The sequence below is a fragment of the Crotalus tigris genome, unplaced genomic scaffold (assembly GCF_016545835.1).
Source record: "Crotalus tigris isolate CLP2741 ecotype Arizona unplaced genomic scaffold, ASM1654583v1 scf7180000024401.5802323, whole genome shotgun sequence".
Classification (NCBI taxonomy): domain Eukaryota; kingdom Metazoa; phylum Chordata; class Lepidosauria; order Squamata; family Viperidae; genus Crotalus; species Crotalus tigris.
In genome coordinates this window covers 1,300,773-1,319,967 of record NW_024100569.1, presented here as the reverse complement: position 1 = coordinate 1,319,967, position 19,195 = coordinate 1,300,773, and the positions used below count along the sequence as shown (strand labels likewise).

Genomic DNA, 19,195 nt, shown 5'->3' with positions numbered 1-19,195 from the left:
GCCCTCCCCCCTTTCCAAGGGATCTACATGATTCTCCTGCTGGAAGGAGCCGCGCTGGCAAAAACGGGCATCTGTCAAAAAAACCCGAATCACGTTTCGACCTCGATTTTGTTGCGGCGGCAGGAGCGAGGCGGGCGCGACGACCTCGGCGATGGTTTTTTACGGGGTGAGATCTCCCTCTCCGCCTCTCTTTTTGCACTGCATAGGAATGTGGAAAAGGCTCGGGTGCCCTCTTCCCCCCCCCCCTTCCTTTCCCTCCTTTCTCCTCGGGCGCTTTGTCTCGATCCTCCAAGCCAATTGGGAAATAACGCCAATTAAGGGCAACTTTGGGCGATTCCTCAGGCGGGTTGCCTGCCCCGCGCCGTCCTCGCTCTTGGAAAGGAGCAGCTCTCCGACCAGCTGAAAGAGATTCCCTCTCTCCCTCTCTCTGCCCTTCCAACCGGAGGCGGTGGGGGCGGGAAAAGGCGCCCGAGTGGGAGGCGGGGAGGGAGGTGGCGGCGGCGGGGCTTTTCCTGCAGTAGCTGGGAAGAGGAGGAAGAGGCGGCGGCTGGGAGATGGCCAGCAGCTCTCCAGACCGGCGGACTGCCCAAGCAGCCTGGCGCGCCACAGCAGGAAAGATACGCGGCGGAGCTGGGTGTGGCGCGCGTTGCTCTTTCTTCGATCCCGGCTCCGCTCCGTTTCCGTCCGTCTCAGTTCCAAAGCAGCCCCAGTCCTGCCCTCCCTCTGCCCTTTCCGCGGCTGCCCTGCTAAATCGGGACGCCGTTTCGGCGCTCGCTCTTCCTACTGTTTCGGCTACAGCCGCCACAGCCGCAAATAGGCTGAGGGAGGTTGGGGGGCGGGGGGGAAGGAGGAAAGCAGCCGGCCACGCAGACGCATGCGCGCTCCGCCGCCTCGCCACAGAGCCCCCTCCTCATGGTGAACGGGCTTGGGCTTGGGCGGAGCTGAGGGAGGGGGCAGAAAAGCGGAGTGGTCTTTCCGTGACGTGCGGCGTGACTCGGAGAGTGTCACGTGGTCGCCCGGCTACACAGTGGCCATTCTTGATGCGGGCTGGGGCGTTCCCCATCATCGCCTGGGTCCCAGGCGCAACCTCGGAGCAGGGGGGAGGCTGGACCCATCGGAATAATAATAGGAAGATCGCCGGAGAGCTTTGCAAAGGAAGGAAGGCGTTGGAAGGCCTGGAGCAGAGGCGTCGGCGGGGGAAGCGAATCGGCCGCGATGCTCTGCGCGTCGCTTGCAGGAAGCTATACTCCCTTTTTGCAAGGGAGGACGCCTTAGACCCGATGTCCGAGGTCTGGAAAGGAACGCCTAACACCGGTCCTGGGGTTTGGTTCATTAAAATGTATTCGAAAGATGGATTTGTTTGTTTTTTCATCTCATGTAGGGTTAAGATGGTTATGGACATTTGCTGAAAATCGTACATATGATAAAGTGGGTTTTAGTTCTCAAAGGATTTTGGTTCTAATTTTTGTTGCTTTTTTTCCCTCCTTAGATAATCTTAATTCTCAGGAATTTGGTGCCTTAAACAGCTGGGTGACTTTGGGTCACTCTGTCACTTCTGAAAATCCTTGCCAAGAAAACTGGAAGGACTTGTCCAGGCAATTGAAAAAGTATTAATATAACCTTTCCTATCTTAAGGCATGAGTATATGATATGTGGAATATAATCCAAGTATGTTTCAATATAATATTGTAAATTTATACAGTTATATCATAAATTAAATGAAGAACATAGAAATAACAGACCAAACCAGCATGACATTTTAAACTGCTTGGACAACTGAGCTTTAATTGCTGCTCAAATGGGAAGGGCATTCTAGGGATAGATTAACTGCATAAAGAAAACTTTGAGTACAAAATCCAGAAAATCCCCCCCCCCCATGATCTTAAGAATAGGTTGCCCATTGTGTTAAGCTTTTGTTTGTTAAATCATGGTTTAATGAATAAACCACACTTGACTGGCTTATTAATTGTAAGCTAAAACCAAATAAATCTTATCTAGCTATTAGAAGACAGTAGCATTAAAAATAGAATCAAGGAAGACCACATTCAAAAGGGTTAACTCTCATAAACATTTATTGGAACATACCATGGTGTTTGAGGTTAGGGTTAGGGTTTGGGTGAATAGCCGAGACCCTACCAACCACCTCAATTCTAATGAAGTAAATGTGAATGTATTTGGACTACAAGCTATAATTCATGTGCATGCTTTCCTGAGAATAAATTTTACAGCACAAACTTTTCAGTTATCAAAGGAACTTAAAATCATACTATAAAGCTGATTTGTTAATTATTCTTCCCAAGAAGCAGGTAAAGTGAGTTTGATGAGCCATTATCAAGTTCAGAGTATTATGTTGGAAAGAATGACCTGTTTTAAAGAAAAGCATTTATATCCTTTCAGACCTGTGTTTAGTGTAGATATAAATTTTATATTTTCACTTAAGAAACTCTCAACACTTGTAATTAGGTTTAAGTAGCATTTCTGCTTTCAATTCTACAGTCTATATTTTATGTTTTTATTGTCATGGAGAACTATAGTTTCGGTCTGTTAAAAGCTGTATAAATTGTTATAGCTTGGAGGAAATACAATTTCAGAGACAGTCTCAGGTCTTGTCTTTCTAATTATAAATTGTTTAAAGATATAAAAATGTGGGTCAAATATTATTATATATTTCAGGATCTGAATGTTACTTTTCTTCCCTATATGCTTTCATAAAATCTGCAAATTGAAATTATTTCATGAAAATGATACTTAAAGCAAATGTGGTAGTACATTATTAGATATATTGGATGCCAGTGTTTTTTGAGACATACACAATTGGCTACAACTATAGTGGTTGTAGGCTCCTTTAAGTGTATGAACAAATGAAAATCGGTCTTAAACTTAAAAAAAAATACTTCAGAAACTATCAGGCACCTTCTTTTATCATGAATTATAATATCTGGACAGAGCCATATCCTTTTTACCAAGCAAGCCTGGTGGTAGAACAACGATGGTACTCTATTTTATATCCATTATATTCTGGAGATTGATTCATTAATATTCTAGAGAAATATACAGAACTTGTGCCTCCCTCTTATCACCTGCCTTCAGCTTCAGCATCTGCTTCTTGATAACACCCTAGGCCTTGTTTTAAAGGAATCTCCCCCCTTTTCTGCACTAGCTGCTACAAATAACGTGCAAGCATGGTTAGAAGTGCTGAGGAAGATATTTTCCCCGTCATTAATTTTCAAAAGCCTTGCATCATTAAATGCAAGAGAGAAAAAAATGTCTTTGGTGCTGATAACCCTTTCTGCAGAGCAATCAATCAGTTTTTGTTTTAAAAGAAACTTTCAACAAATGTGAGTTAAAAATATGGACAGGAATGAAAGAACTGTAACAAATTATATTATTTCCCTTTTTATGAGATAGAAGGGAGGGAACTGTTATTGCTTCAGGAAATTGGATCGCTTATGGGGTGGGCCACTGATGAGATTTCTTTTTTGCATCCATAATATCGCTCATGTGGAGATTTGTTTTGTGCTTCCTGGAAGCATCTGTTTTCAAGCTTGGTAAGAATGAAAATAAACAAATGAACTAATAAAAATGAGGCTGCAGAGAAATACTTTGTGTATATCCCTACACTGCATTGTGCAAAGGGACTTTCTGTTAGATAATGAATGAATAAATGATCCCTGAAGCTCAAAAATCTATTTTTTAGAGAGTAACCAATTAGTTTCATGTGTGGACATTGGAACTCTGAGTGAAAAATGTTAGATGTGAGATCCACTGCAGGTAGTCTTCATTTAGCAACTGTCTTCTTTAGGGACTGTTCACAGTTATGACAGTGATGAAGAAATAAGCTTGTGGCCAGTCCTTGAATCTAGACCTTTGCAAGTCTGTAAATCAAAGGAAAACTGAAGCACAGTCACGGTTTCACTTAGAAACCTCTTCACAAAAGGACTACCTACTTTATATAAATATTTGATTAACATTTCTTATGGAAGAGCTATTCAAAAGCCTATAGCTTAGTTCAGGGGTAGTCAACCTTGGCTCTTTTATGACTCGTGGACTTCAACTCCAGAATTCCTGAGCCAGCTAAGCTGGCTCAGAAATTCTGGGAATTGAAGTCCACGAGTCATAAAAGAGCCAAGGTTGACTACCCCTGGCTTAGTTTAATGGTTAGGTAAGTAAGCAGAAGGAGATGAAGCAGAATTATAGGCTACCAGGCTTTGCATATCAGATGAGGTCAATGAGCTTGGCTAGAGGAGTCTAAGAGGAGACAGAGATGGCTACCAACTGCCTTAGAGGCTGTTTCTAATACCATATTTAGAACAATGAAGGGAAGATAATTAAGAATGGAGAATTCAGAACTTGTTTTGATTTGGGTTACCAAGATAACAATTTTCTATCTGCTACCTCATTTAAGATGCATCATCATCCATTTCTCTGGAGAAGCCTGCATGAATTGGAAGCGTGCAATTTGTTACCGTTTGTGTTGGCAGTGCTCATTATATTTATATTCTTTCTTTCCTCTGGGATCAATAAACAGCATACATAGTACATTTCCTTTAAATTTATCTCCTCATTCATCGTCCTTGTGAATAGACTCGGTGGACAGATAGCTAGTCCCAATTATATGTTTGTTTTTTGTTCAATCAGTACTAATTTTTTTTTTTTGGTCCTAACCTGTCACAAAACTAACAAGTCAGTTTTGTTAATCTTGCCTGTGCTGACATTTCAGTAGCAACTTTTCCAAATATGGAATCCACTAGGGAAGTTTAATTAATCTTCCAGGAAACCCAGCTGCCAAGATCATCGGAGAGATTCAGGTTGAGGAAATTGATTCTATAGCCATTGGGTGGACATTCCTCCTTGACATCAGTGGAATATATTTGTAAACAAAATATATTTGTTTCCTTGATATAAAAAGGATTTAAATGCTGCTTATTTTTCTGAGCCTGTCTGCACTTGTCTGTCTTCTGAGCATTTCAGTATCATAGTAGACTGCATTAATACATTCATTTGTTTCATGGTCTACCTGCCCATTAGAAATATTGCTCAGTTGGCTAACAATAAAATACAGCTGAAAGAACAGAGTTATAATTAAAATGTTCATTAAATAAAATTGAAGCTTCCCAGAAACTACCTGTGCGAGCATTATATGTTGCTCAATGATTTTTGGTTGCAGTCACTTTATGTATGTATGTAGTCTATATAGCTGCAAGACAAGAAGGTAGCAATAGCAGACTAGGTGAATATTAATGATTGTGGAAATAGAAAAAGAAGAGTCTGTACTTTTTAAAGATGAAGTATGGGTTCAAAAGTTTGGCTTATATAAAAAAGAGAAAATAATATCCTGAGGAATAATTGAAAAACATTGGAATGTTTCTTTTAATTTAGTCACGTGCTGTACCTGAAGGAATACTTCTTAAGATTGCTAAAAAAATGTATTGTTGGGATGCAGAAAATAAAGCTATGTATTGTTGGGAACAGGGGATGCAGAAAATAAAGCTATGGAAAGAATAATACCCAAGAAACTCGATGAGATTTCACCGTGGTTAAGTTCCCATTATCACCATAGCATCTCACAAAGTATGAGTTGAAAGGGATCCTTTCAGTGATAAGTCATCCAAATCACTGTTCAGTGTAGGTGTCCACTAATCCAGTGGTTCTTAACCTTTTTGAACGAATCACCCCCTTGAGCCAATGAGGATGTTATCATTTCCCCCTTCCCCCAACATAACCTCTCAATCACAACATAGGAAATAATTCTTCAATTTATGCAAACATTTTTTTAGTTTTCTTTAAAATTGTCATCTGGACATATCGATGCAAATAATTTATTTCCAGTCTTTTTCCCATATCTCAACTGTGTGAAAAATTTTGGTGCCACCCGTCACTTTATTCTCAAACTTCGTGATACATGTATTTCATTATTATCTTATTTATTCAAGACACTTAAATGTAGTGACCACTGAAAACAAAATTCAATTGCAAGAAAGTGAAATGTCCGAAAAGAAAAACAGTAACATTTAATGATTGAATTACAAGTGAAATTTAAGACGCAAAAAGAAATATAAAAAGGGCATAAGAGCAAACCGCAGTGCAGGAACTAAGAATTTCAAGACGAAAACTCTGAAACTAAATTAAGATTTGAGGAAAGTATATATAGTTACACACACTGTAAAAAGGATTAAAAAGACACAAAGAAAATATTGAACTGGAGTGCACGCTAAAAAAGTACAATACAAAGAGAAACACAAAATGTTTTACAGAGCACAACAAAAATTTGAAAACAAAGCTGAAAACTCAAACTGGAACGTGAAATCCAATGCAAGCAAATACAACGATAAAAGCTGAGACAATTATTAATGAAAAAAATGTATGTACACAAAAAGCAAAAAAAAAAAAAACATCAATGGCTGCCCTGTGCTTGGTGAACTGATGCCAATTTCTTGATGTCTGGAACCATTTTTGTTAATCACATTCTTAAATCACCATGCTCAGAGATAAACCTAGTTCCAACAGTTACATTGACATTACAGCTGACATCACGGGACAGCCACTCAGCATGCGATGTTTTGAAAGAAGCACTCCCCCCTCCATCACTGCCCATTCTGGCCAACGACGCGCCATTGTATGGGTAGAGGCTGCTGCGCAACGTGCATGAAGATAAGCGATGTGTATTCACATATGTACGGCATTCTGTACTGAAGCTAGTTGGAGGAACATTTGAAAACATTCAATCTACTAATAGCGAGCGATCTGATGTTTTTGTACGACAGATATACAGTGATTCACTGTACGAAAAAGTCTCAAAAGTGTCCCCCTGAAAAATAAAATCGCCCCCTGGGGGGCGATATCGCCCAGGTTAAGAACCACTGCACTAATCCATAGACAATTAGTGGCCATCCAGCCCCAGTTTGAAAACTCCCAGCAATGGGAAGTCCAACATTGCTTAGTAGGCAGTCTTATACACCGCTTAACAGCTTTTACTGGTGACAAATTCCTCCTAATAATGTTTGAAATTTCTTTGTGCTAAATTCAACTCATTGATCCTTGTCTAGCCCTTGGTTTCCACATAGAACAGATACTTGTAAACTCTCATCTTCCCTTTTCCAAGTTAAGTGTGTCCAGTTCTTCTAACATTTCTCATAGAGCTTGGTTTCCAGACTTAATATTCTGATAGCTTTCCTATAAAGCTTCTCCATGACTATTTTAAAGTGCAGAGCCCAGGATTAGAGATAGGACTCCCACGTGCAATTTAACAAGTGCAAAATAAGATGATGCTATTTACTTCCTGTGATCTAGATGCAGGAACTCTAATGCAGACTAATATTGCATTGCCTTTTTACAATGAATCATACTGCTTGCCTAATGTCCAGCTGGTGATTTACCAGGACTCTTAGTTCCTTTTCACATGGCTTGTCCCCAAGACTGATCTCCCCCATATTTATGCACTTGATTTTTTCCTTATAAGGCCTAAGCTTGTGATCAGAAGAAGCAGTAGCCAACTGCTTCTGTATTGTTGCCATAAACACTGGCATGAATGTAATAACCAAGAGTTGAACCCTAGTGGGAGGTATTTTTGCCCTGTTGCTATCATGGCATTTCCTATTAGCATTTTTCAGTGTGTTTACAGTGACACAATGCACTACAAATTAGCCAACTAATGTGGCAGTGACTGAAGCACTTTACACATTCATAAAGTTTTATTTTATCACAACGTACAAACCTATTGAGATTAATGTATGTTTCAGTATGTGTTATATGAGTCCAGACAACTGCTTCAGTTGAACAAAACATAATTAAATTAATAATAGTACCATGTTTGGCAGTTCTGAATCTCACTGGCTCAAGGCTGACTCAGTCTTCCATCCTTCTGAGGTCAGTAAAATGAGGAGCCAGATTGTTGGGGGCAATAGGCTGACTTTGTAAACAACTTATAGAGAGGGCTGTACGGCACTGTGAAGCGGTATATAAGTCTAAGTGTTATTGCTATGTATTATTTGAAAACAGCCATTATTTACAATCTTCCCAATCCCACGTATATATACTTCCCAGCAACTTATCTGCTAACACCTTTATAATAACATGAAATATTTCTGAGTTCTATTTTGTGCTATTAAAAAAATCGTAAGACATATCTGCATTGCACCCTTCAGCCAATCTTGTTCTGCATTCATCTGATCTTGATTCTAAGCCTGCTTGTCATACAAGCACAACCAATGAATTTAAACCCACTGGACTCTAACTATCTTTGTTTAAGAATCAAGTTAAATAGATAGATAGGTAGGTAGGTAGGTAGGTAGGTAGGTAGGTAGGTAGGTAGATATAGATTAGATATATAGATATAAAGATATCAAAAGGGCATGAAGTACAGATGGAAGACAAAATCATTCTCAATATATTAAATGCTTTATTGCCATGGAGAAAACTGATATAATTTGAATCCAGTGAGCTGGATCCTTCTTTATGCCTCCCAATAGCAGCAGCAAGTCTGGAGAGTTTCTGTTGCTGAAGACTGAAACATATCTGAACAGAGATGAATTAATCATCATAGTATGAGAACCAGCTTGCCATATGTGCCAATTAGTGAGTCACTGGAATGACTAACTCCAAGGATGCTGATCATGTTGGATGCGGTGCAAAAGAGGATTCCTGACTCTGACTCAGAAACTACATGAGATGCATATAAGAATATGTCATAAATCTGTGGCTCCACTTCTCTCTCCCTCTCTGTTGAAAACGGTTTGTGTGTGTGTGTGTGATATAAGACAAGCTTCTTATATGCAGCTGCTCCAGCCATGGAGAGCTTGTCCCAAATAGGTTGCTTCAGTGCCTACTTAGTTATCTTTTCAACAGTAAGTGAAAACCAGCTATTTAGTTAGTTAGTTTTTAATTTAACCGCTTTCATGCCAGTTACAAGTAGTCCTTGACTTATGACCACAGTTTGGAGCAGAATTACCATTGCTAAGCGACATGAGTGTTAAGTGAGTTGCACCTGATTTTATGACCTTTTGGCCATAATTGTTAAGTGAATCTCTGCAGTAGTTAAGAGAATCACGCAATTGTTGAGCAAATCCAGTTTTCCCCGTTGACTTTGCTTGTAAGAAGCTGGCTGGGAGGGTCACAAATGGCCTCGGCACACTGCAATTGACATAAATATATGCCGGTTGTTGCCAAGTGCCCAAATTTTGATCATGTGACTTTGGGGATGCCGCGATAGTCATAAGTGAAAGGACCAGTCGTAATTTCACTTTTTTTTCAGTGCTGTTGTAACTTTGAACAGACACTAAACAAATGGTTGTAAGTTGAGGACAGCCTACAAATTAGTTTTCTCATCTATTATAAGGAATGGTCCTCTTATAAAAATCTCGTTCTGTGCACAAGTAGAATTCTGAGTAGGTAAAATCAGCTTTTCTTGGTTTTTAAAGCAGAAGCTACTTCACTTTATTTTCTTTGCATAGAGCCCACGCATACCTTGCTTCAAGTTAACAAAATGCACAAAAAAGAGTAGCTAACAAGGAAATGGCTAGCCAGCCTCACATATGTGGTTGAAGCAGAGGAATATTAAAAACAGGCTGAAATATGTAAATAGCAATCTCAATTCCGTCACTGGAAATTCAGTCTTCTGTATCTTTTAATCACAGCAGAGCAACAATTTCTAATAGAAATAATTCCCCAAGAACCATGGAATAGGCTAATGATCTCCATGTAAATCATGCAATGAAACAGAAGCCGTTGTTGTACACTGACATAACAGCTGAAGCTTGGTACACAATTAATAATGAGACATAGTAAATAAAATTTGGCACTCAGGAATTGCTTCAATAAATGTCTCTCAACTAGGCATGTCAAAAGTCAGATAGTGATTGTTCATACATTACATTAAAGCATTGATTCTTTAATTCTGGTTTATTGAAACTACGATGGAATGGTTAACCTTTTGTGCCAAAACCAAAGAAGTAACGTTATAGCTTAGCACAAGAGGGTCCCATGCTGGCTGGGGAATTCTGGGAGTTGAAGTCCACAAATCTTAACGTTGTTAAGGTTGGACACTCCTGGTTTAGCACAATGTATCAACCCAGTCTAGACTAAAACCATACAAACTACCTTAGGGCTTACTGTACTGTGATTTATGAATCAAGCCTGTCATTGTGGAAACAACATACGAGTGGTTTATTATGTAGCAAAGACTATATTGATAGTACCGTATGCTGCGTATAGACCTAAAATATGTAATTGTTTAATGTATTTGTCCTGCCATTTCAGGCCTTCACAACAGAAGACGTGTGAGGCGATGTAGCCTCATTCTCAATTATATTATTGTGGCAATTGTTTATGATTCTTTGTCATACCTTGAGGGAAAGCCCTATGTATCCTAATTCTTTTGAAATAATATGCAGTGGATTACTGTCAGAAACAAAAATGCATTCCTCCAGGAATGTATCATTGGTTATCTGAGAATAGAAAATACCCACTTCATTTTATTCCATAGCAAAAAAAATATCAAAAATATATCAGGAAGAATTTTGAGAGATACAGTAATTACAGCCATACCTTGCATTTCAAAAAGCAATATTAACAAATTATCCTAAGATGGTTCATTGGACATTAGGTAAGGCACACTGAAAACAGCTATCATTTTTCAGCATTAGCCCTGTTAAATAAGGTGACCAACTTTTTTACAATGAAAAGGACACAAATAAATTGAAGAAAAAATATTGTAAATAAAAGAAACATTGTATTCATTGCAACAATAATACAGAATACACTATAATATGATAAATGCATAATAAAAAACATTTGTAACAATAACATTTTATATTGTAATTATGCTTACATGCCACGCCCCTGCCCGCAGCCGCCAAGCCAGCACTGCTGCCCCGCCGTGTAAAGCGGCCCCCGTGGCTCCCAAAGCACCAGCTGTGCTGCTCCGGCCCCGGGGGGCAGCCCGCCATCGACACACCCCTCCTGCAGCTGTCCCGCCAGCACCACCGCCCACCCTGTACATCCCCGTGTAGAGCAGGCCCTGCGGGTCTCACAGCACGGGAGGCAGCCGGCCACCGCCGCCCCTCACACCCCTGCCCACAGCAGCCCCGCTGCCCCTGCCTCTTGCACCCACAGCCATTATTGCCCTAGCAGGGCCGAAATTCCCTGGTGCAAAGTTCCTGCCAATTCGCCTTTGCTGCAGACAACTTACATGTGCAAAGTTTGCTGGCCAGGTGTTTTGGCGTGCTCAGCAGCAATTCCTATTGGCTTTCAAAAGCCAATAGGGGGAGTAGCACAGCTCATGCAAAAGTTGAAAACAAACCATCAAAAAAAGGTGCCGGAACGCCGTTCTGAGCGTTCTATGAGAAAAAAAAAAAGCCCTGCAGATTAGTCTTCAAATATCAAAAAGGACGACATGTAGGAGGACACTTTTCAAGGGAGGGCAGAACTTAAAAAAGGAGGACTGTCCTCCCTAATGGAGGATGGTTGGTTACCTTACTGTTAAATAATAACTCTCTTTTTTAGTAGATCGATATATAGCTAATAGTCTAGCAATATATGACTTTATCAAAATGAAGAGGTTAAGGCTAGCATTGAAGAATGTGAGATGACCACTACATTGGCAGATATTCATCTATTCTGAAAAGGCCTTTGGCCATGTTATCCTTTGATCATTATCCGCCGTCATGCCTCCATTTTTTCAGCAGGCTAAGCTGCCTCTTATCCGACTATTCTCCTGACTGTAGCTCTTCCCCATTTCCCAAGCTATAAACTTTACCACCATTGGTGTTTGGGTCACATCAAGGATTCTACCTTTTTGCTCCTCACATCAAATGTCTTCACTAAGAGCATGTTCACGCCTCATTCCTTTCAACTCATCTCAAACACCTTCTTGAAAGCAATGCCAGGATGGAGAAGGGAAATTAAGCTGAGGATTCTAAGTTGTACGAGTACTGCTGCTGGGTTTCACTTAGCGGGCAAATGGAGAAATGGGTGATGGCACAGTGTTAGAGGACAGAGTGAGGACAGTGCTATATCCTGGGCAGTTTGCTCCTTTAGAATGGCAGAGAAGCAATAAGATTGAGCTGGCAGTCCACCTGAGTTCTGGGACTAAAATAAATTTAATTTAAAATTAAATTGAAATTTTATTAGACAAAGGAAGAGATTATAGGACTTTTAAAAAGCTGGGTTCAAAGCAATGCTGTTAACTTTAAAGATTGTTTTTTTAATCAGAATGGCAAAAGGCCCTTACAGCTGTTTAAGAATTTCCATTATCCCATGAGCAAGGAGTAAGGCAGAGGTCTTCAGACTTGGCCCTTTTATGACTTGTGGACTTCAACTCCCAGAATTCCTCAGCCAGCATGCTGCTGGCTGAGGAATTCTGGGAATTGAAGTCCACAAGCATAAAAGGGCCAAGTCTGAAGACCCCTGGAGTAAGGCATGAAGAAAATACTTATTAGCATATGCTATTTTCTCAAATTTCTACATTCTAGAACTAGAAAAAAAACTGAGATTCATTTGATTTTTATAATTCCAATTGATATTGAAATGAGATTGTAATTTCTGACATTTAGATAGGCATATTAGATATCAGGAAAGAAGTCAGTATTTATTGGCAAGTGGCTGTTATTTTGAGGGAGAAAACTGTCAATTGACACAGAAGTCAGTAAATCCCATTGAAATCAATGGAAATTATTTTTGAGTAAACCTATTTAAGATTATATCATACAGCTAGATCTATAGATTTAAAGATTCAAAACCATGCACTAGATATTAAATGAACAGCAAAAGTTATACATTATAGGAGGCTGTATGAATTCAGCCAATTTTTGTATGTGAATCCAACCAACTTTGATTTATTCACTATGAGGAATACTATAATCATAGATTAAGCAATGTTATGTAACTTCCAATATTCTAGGTATTTTCATTTAAAGGCATAGCATTGAAAAAGACATTCTCCAGAGACTGAACGAACAATTGTAGTTAAGGGAATATCAAACAAACATTAAGCGTGACACCTCACATACAGCCATCACTGTGTAACATATGCAAAATACTTAAATTTAGAATGTTGCTATATCTAGGAAACTTTGCCTATTGGCTTGCTTCATATAAAGTTAGAACCATATGCTTCTTCAAGATAAGAAACTGGAGGATGGAGGAAGGTGTACAGTTTGTTTAGAGGCTGCTGTTGAACAACTCAAAATAGAAACATGGATTAAAAAAAATACAGAGTTGCAGTAGCACCTTTAACTGACTCATTACAAGAAGTGTGGGTTTCCTAGGCAACAGCCAGCCTATTTCCCCACATGCATGAACCACATAAGGTGATAACTAGCTTTCCAGGCTAGCAAGAATCGTATTTAAATCGTATTGATCTGTACAGAAATCAGGTCTAAGTTGAAGAATTCTATGTATCTAGAAAGTTGCATGTTAGTATAATTCCACCACTTCACAGGATTCAGCCATTAGACTCTATGTAGTCCCTCCCCTCTATTATTATTACAATTAGAATTCATAAGAAGACAAATAATCACGTATGTATAGCTTTATCTGGACTGCTCTTGAATGAAGAATGCAGTGTACAAAGGACTAGGGGACATTCAAGGACTAAATGGGAAGGAAAACTGTTCTTTAAATGCTTGGAGACATCTAGGAAGTGCAATAGTCAGCTCTTAGCACTGAAACTTGACAGCAGAATGGATTGCTCTGAGATACAATTGCTAAAAATGGTGCAGAAGGAATATGTTCTATTTTCACAGGCTTTTTTCGATTTAGGCAATCAAAAACAGCACCTGCTAAATAGGTTGTCTATTCACTTAAAAATAGAATTTAAGTAGGGAATATTAGTTTAGAACTGGGGGTGGCACTTAGTTGACAAGCAGCCAAACACGGTCAGATTTGCTTAGTATTAGTTATTAATATATCCATCAAGAAATCCCAGACTTACAGACAAAACTGGGAATTTGGAATATCCTAGAAGGTGGCAATAGGAAACTAATTCTGCATCTTCCATGAAAGCTATATAATCAAACAATCACCAAGAACTAATTTCTTGTTTGTTAGGGTTTACTAAAATACAGTATTCATATAGCAACAACCACTTAGATCGTGTGATCAACAAAACAACGGGCAAAACCATTTCTGTGTTGAGATAGGACATCATCATCATACAGGTCAATAGACCACAGTCCAGTCTTATGCAGTAATAAATTGAATGGTCTTTATGGTGTCTAGATTCTCATTTTATCCTTCCCGAGTCAGAATACTTATGTCGTCTAAGTGGCACAAATCTCCAAAAAAACCTAACCCCAAATTATTAAAAAGTTTTGCAAAACTCTCAAGGTTTGCAGGAGAGATGTATTTTCTCCCTGTCCCACTCCACCTCTTCGTCCCCTTCCCCTTCCTACCTATCCTCCTACCTCTCCTGCCTCTGCCCCTCTCTTCTCTATTTCCCTCACTCTCCCTTCCTCTCCCTTCCCTCTGGTAACCTGCATGGATGAAGTCATGAAAACATTTAAATTCCCCCCCCCCTCCATATGTTTCTACCCATCCTTCTCCTTGTCCCATTCCCTCCCCCCTCTCCCCCTCCCTCCCCTCCCCTCGATATTTTCCCTGGTCCACTGTACCTTTTTGTCCCCTTCCCCTCCTCCTTCCTATATCCCCCTGCCTTTCCTGCGTCTCCCCCTCTCATCCCCATTCCCTCCATCCTCCCTCTCCCTCCCTTCTCCATTACCTCTGCATGGATGAAGTCTTAAAGACATTATAATTCCTCCCCCCCTCTTTGTCCCTACCTGCCATTCTCCCTATCCCCTCCCCTTGCTACTCCGCCCCAGCTCATTCTACTTCTTCATCCCCCACCCCTTCCTCTTCCTTATCCCCCTCTTGCCTCTCTCTCTCCTCCCCTCCCTCTCCCTTACCTCTGATAATAATCTGCATGGATGAAGTCATAAAGGCATTATTATTCCCTCCTGCCTATTTATGCATACTTTCCCTTCTCTACCTGGCCTGTCCCACTTCCCTCCCCTCTCCTACTGGGTCCGCTCCACTTCTTCATCCTCCTCTCCTTTTGCTTCTTCATCCCCTCCCCTCCCTTCCTATCCTGTCCCCCTTCTCTCTCTCCCTCCCGTCCCATCCATCCTACTCCGGCCTTTTTGTCTCCTTCTCCCTTTCCCTGCTCCTCTCCTCCCTTTTGACCTTTTCTTCCTCCCATTCCCCATACCTAATATCCTTCCTGTTCTCCTCCCCCTGATCCTGACCCTGACTCTCAACCTCACGCTCCCTCAGCCTGTACCTCCCCCTTTCACTCTCACTCTCATCTTTCCCCGGCTTAACCCTCTCACCCCCACCCTAAACCTAACCCAAACTTTCACCCTCACTTACCCCTCTGAGACTTGGCTACAAAAGGAGGGAAGCTTCCCCAGAGTCCAGGAGCCTTACTGAAGAGCAGCTCTGATAACTAGTAACTGAAAGTAACTGATACTTTAGCTTGCAGGGATGAAGTCATAAAGCCCAAGGAGATGAGCTGCCTCCCTTATCGTCCTATCAAAGGGCACCTGCTCCTGCACCATTGTGACCTACACTCATGCCACACAAATGTCTCTAGGAAGCTACCAAACCAATCATTAAAGCTCTCTATTTGTCATTTTTTGTATGGAAGCCATAGATTTTGTGGTGTGGATTACTTTTTGTTATACAACCACCATTAAGCGCTTTAGCACTGTTGAGCAGCTTAATAGTCGGCTGTTTGTAGATCTTGAAGTAGATTGCCTCATTGAAATTAATAGGACTGAATCTAACAGATCTCACGGCTTTTAGTGACACAACTTAGACAAAGTTTGAATCCAGGCCATTGACTGGAAAGACCAATAGATTTTAAAACCAAATCAATCAGTCTGTCCCATTTAGACCCACTGCAATATATGCTTTGCATTCTTTTTTGTTTGAAAAAGGGGGAAAAAAATCTTTGAAATGTATTACTTTCTTCTCCTGTTGTTTGAAGTCTGTCTTCCACATATGTCTCTGTCACCTTGCCTTATTTAGTGAGTGAAGCTCCTTCTGTTTTCCTCATGAAAGAGGCAGGGCTCTATAAACAATTGAAAAATGACAGTGGAAACGGAATATGGGGGTAAAATTAAATTGCATGCAAACCTACTCTAGGGGATCAATCTGCTTGTTTACATTAGTGACAAGAGGGTCTCCTGCTTGTGCAGGGGCTTGGATTAGAAGACCTCCAAGGTCCCTTCCAATTCTATTATTTAGGGGAACAAAGCATCATTGAGGGTCCCTAGGGGACTGCAGAAAACTAAATGTCACATTGCAGTGGGGAACAATTTGTGACATGAGTAATAGAATGAAATAACAGGCTCTGGAAGGGAAGGGATTTCTTTTTACAAACAAAAAATAAAACCAATTGGTTCATTTCCTGAATTCCTGACTGGCTTAAGGGATAAAAACATATTTATCCTGCCAACCCTCTAGCCAACCTCTTTTTTTTTTTAAAGTTGAAATAAGGCTACCCTGAAAAACTAATGTTCTTTGAAAGTATTGTCTCCATTATCCTGACAAACCAGGCCTTGTCCCTTTGGATGAGAAGACAGCTGACAGTGGTTACAAAACATCTATGTGTGATTTGTGCATGGTGGTGGGGGAAGTATATGCTTTAATGATAATAACAGAATACTAGAGTTGGTAGAGACCTTGGAGGTTTTCTAGTCCATCCCCCCGCACAAGCAGGAGACCCCATATTATTTCAGACAAATGGTTGTCCAATCTCGTCTTAAAAACTTCCAGTGTTGGAGCATTCACAACTTCTGGAGGCAGGTTGTTCCACTGGTTAATTGTTCTAATAGTCAGGAAATTTCTCCTTAGTTCAAGATTGCTTCTCTCTTTGGTTAGTTTCCATCCATTGCTTCTTGTCTTGCCTTCAGGTGCTTTGGGGAATAGCTTGACTCCCTCTTCTTTGTGACAAACTGTGAGATATTGGAACACTGTCATGTCACCCCCTCGTCCTTCTCTTCATTAAATTAGACATAGCTTTCAAGGTGGAAGAGATGGATAAAAATTTAACTGTGGCTAATAAAGAGTTAATGACAGTGGTGACGTTACTGGAAGCGGAGAATGTGACCCAATATCTTAAATTCCAAAATGTTGTAGAGGAAAGAGAAGATCTTCCAGACAAAATGGCGGATTTGTTGGCAGGAGCTCTTGAGATAGATAAAGAAGAGATGATTGTTGGGATGGATGAGACATACAGGGTGCAGACAAACTATGGGAGATGACATAACTTTCCTAGAGAAGTCCATGTGAACTTTATAAAAAAGAAAATTAGAGATGAAATACTATATAGAACACGTGACGAACAGTTGGAATATGGAGGAAAACAAATCACAGTGTTAAAACAAATACCTAAAAGGATGAGAGACCTCCGGAAGAACTACCTCTTTCTGACGTCCAGGTTACATCAAAGCAATGTAAATTTTAGATGGCTAACACCAGAGGGGTTTATTGTGACTTGGCAGGAGAAGAGGTTTAGATTGGATACAGTGGAGAAAGTGGAAGATTTCTATAGGCAATACTGTGCCTCAGAGGAAGACTTGAGAGATCTTGGAGAAGAAAGAGCTATGGTTGAAAAAGAAGAGATATTGAACGAATGTTGGATAAAAGAGAGACAGAGCAAAGCATGGAGGAAGTGAGAGGAGGAAGAGGACAAGATGAGGTAGAACAACAGGGGAGAAGTTCAGAGGAGGCGAAGGAAATAAGAATTACTAGAAGCACAAAGACATGACAAAAACAGGATAATGGGAGAGGAGCATAGGATTTGGTCAACAAATATAGGGGGCTGGATGCACCAGTAAAGCGTCGGAAAGTTTTTAGTAAGCTTATTAAATTAAATACAGATATTATCGCGTTACAGGAGGTTCACATAAAAAATGATCAAGAATATCTCTTAGAACCTAAATTAGGTAGGCTATGTTTCACTAGACGAGAAAAAAAAAAGAGGAGTAGCTTTGTATATTAAGCAGAAGATAACTTTGAAACAAATTTATAAAGACAAACAGGGAAGGGCTTTGATAATTGAGGCTAAACTGAAAAAAAAACATAATAATTGTTGTAATATATGCCCCAAATAGAGCTCAAGTATCCTTTTTTAAAAATCTTCTTAATAAGCTGATATAGAAGGAGATGGTTTTTGTACAATTGGAGATTTCAACGTGATCGCAACTAAAACAAAAGACCATAAAAGCTTTCAAATGCTTATGAAAGGGATGATCGGAGCCAATAACTGCTTTATCCTCTTTTTTCCCGTTAGGAATATTATTCCCGGGTTGCAAAACTTCAAACCGTCACTAGAGGGAACAACAGATGAGTAAACTTCAACCTTCTATTGCCACCAAGCGGTCTTTCCATTTCATGCAGCACCAGCCACTTCTGAGCTGCTTTGGAAAAAAACCCGAGCTTCTCCACAGAACAAAGCGCGCTTTTGTTTGCATCAGGTGGGTCCCGAGGAAAACCTTAGTCTACTTAAAAGTCTGTCTTCGCGTTTTAGTCAGACATGTCCGCAACGCCCTGCGGTTGCTCACAACGCATCCCCCGTTTCCAAGTTGAACCGGAAATGAAGGCTGTGAAAGACCAGCCCCTTTTCCGCTTCGGAGAATCCGAGGCGCCGTGACGACGGCTAGAACGGCAGTAAGGGGTGGGAAGCGTAAAGATCTTGGTCTCTTGCCTGTTGGAGGACGGTTTGTAGGATGATTAAGGAAGGCTGAATCGCTTCCCACGAGAAACCGGGTCTGTCGGTCGCTGTTGTTGCAAATCGCCGCCTTTTGCTTGCATGCTACCTTTTGCATTGGACCGCCACTTATCCTTTTGGGTCGAGATATTTATCTATCTGCGGGGATGTGCAGCTAGAGAGCATCGGATCCTATGGAAGAATCGTTTGAGATACATTGATCGCAGATCTATAGGCTGATTTGCAGTAAGTTGGCAACGATTTTTGACCGGTTAGAGAGGGGAGTTAGTTTTAAATTAAAACTAAATCTTGAGTGGCCTTCTCCTAGTAGTTGCTTATGTTTTGGCATGACTGCCTTGCTGTTTTGTTGCCTTGACCCTGATCTGGGTGCAGTTCTCCTAGTGTCTTCGAGAGTTACACGTTGCATTTTTGATTAATACATTAATCAAATATGGTGCACAGAATAGGGTACCAGGGCTTCCGCTGATT

At 40.6% G+C, this 19,195-nt stretch overlaps 1 protein-coding gene across 2 annotated transcripts in view; it reads left to right on the top strand.

Annotated features, from left to right (window-relative positions):
- Nucleotides 1-24: 24 nt before the first annotated feature.
- DDX59 (DEAD-box helicase 59) overlaps nucleotides 25-19,195 on the top strand; it is a 29,856-nt gene continuing 10,685 nt past the window's right edge. The window contains exons 1-3 of one of the 2 annotated variants that reach the window (XM_039329539.1): nucleotides 25-1,289; nucleotides 1,490-1,607; nucleotides 18,290-18,473. The gene's annotated coding sequence lies outside the window, so the exon portion shown is untranslated. Of the gene's footprint in view, nucleotides 1,290-1,489; nucleotides 1,608-18,289; nucleotides 18,474-18,525; nucleotides 18,953-19,195 lie in introns of those variants that run through there. The other variant, XM_039329538.1, reaches the window with a different exon arrangement.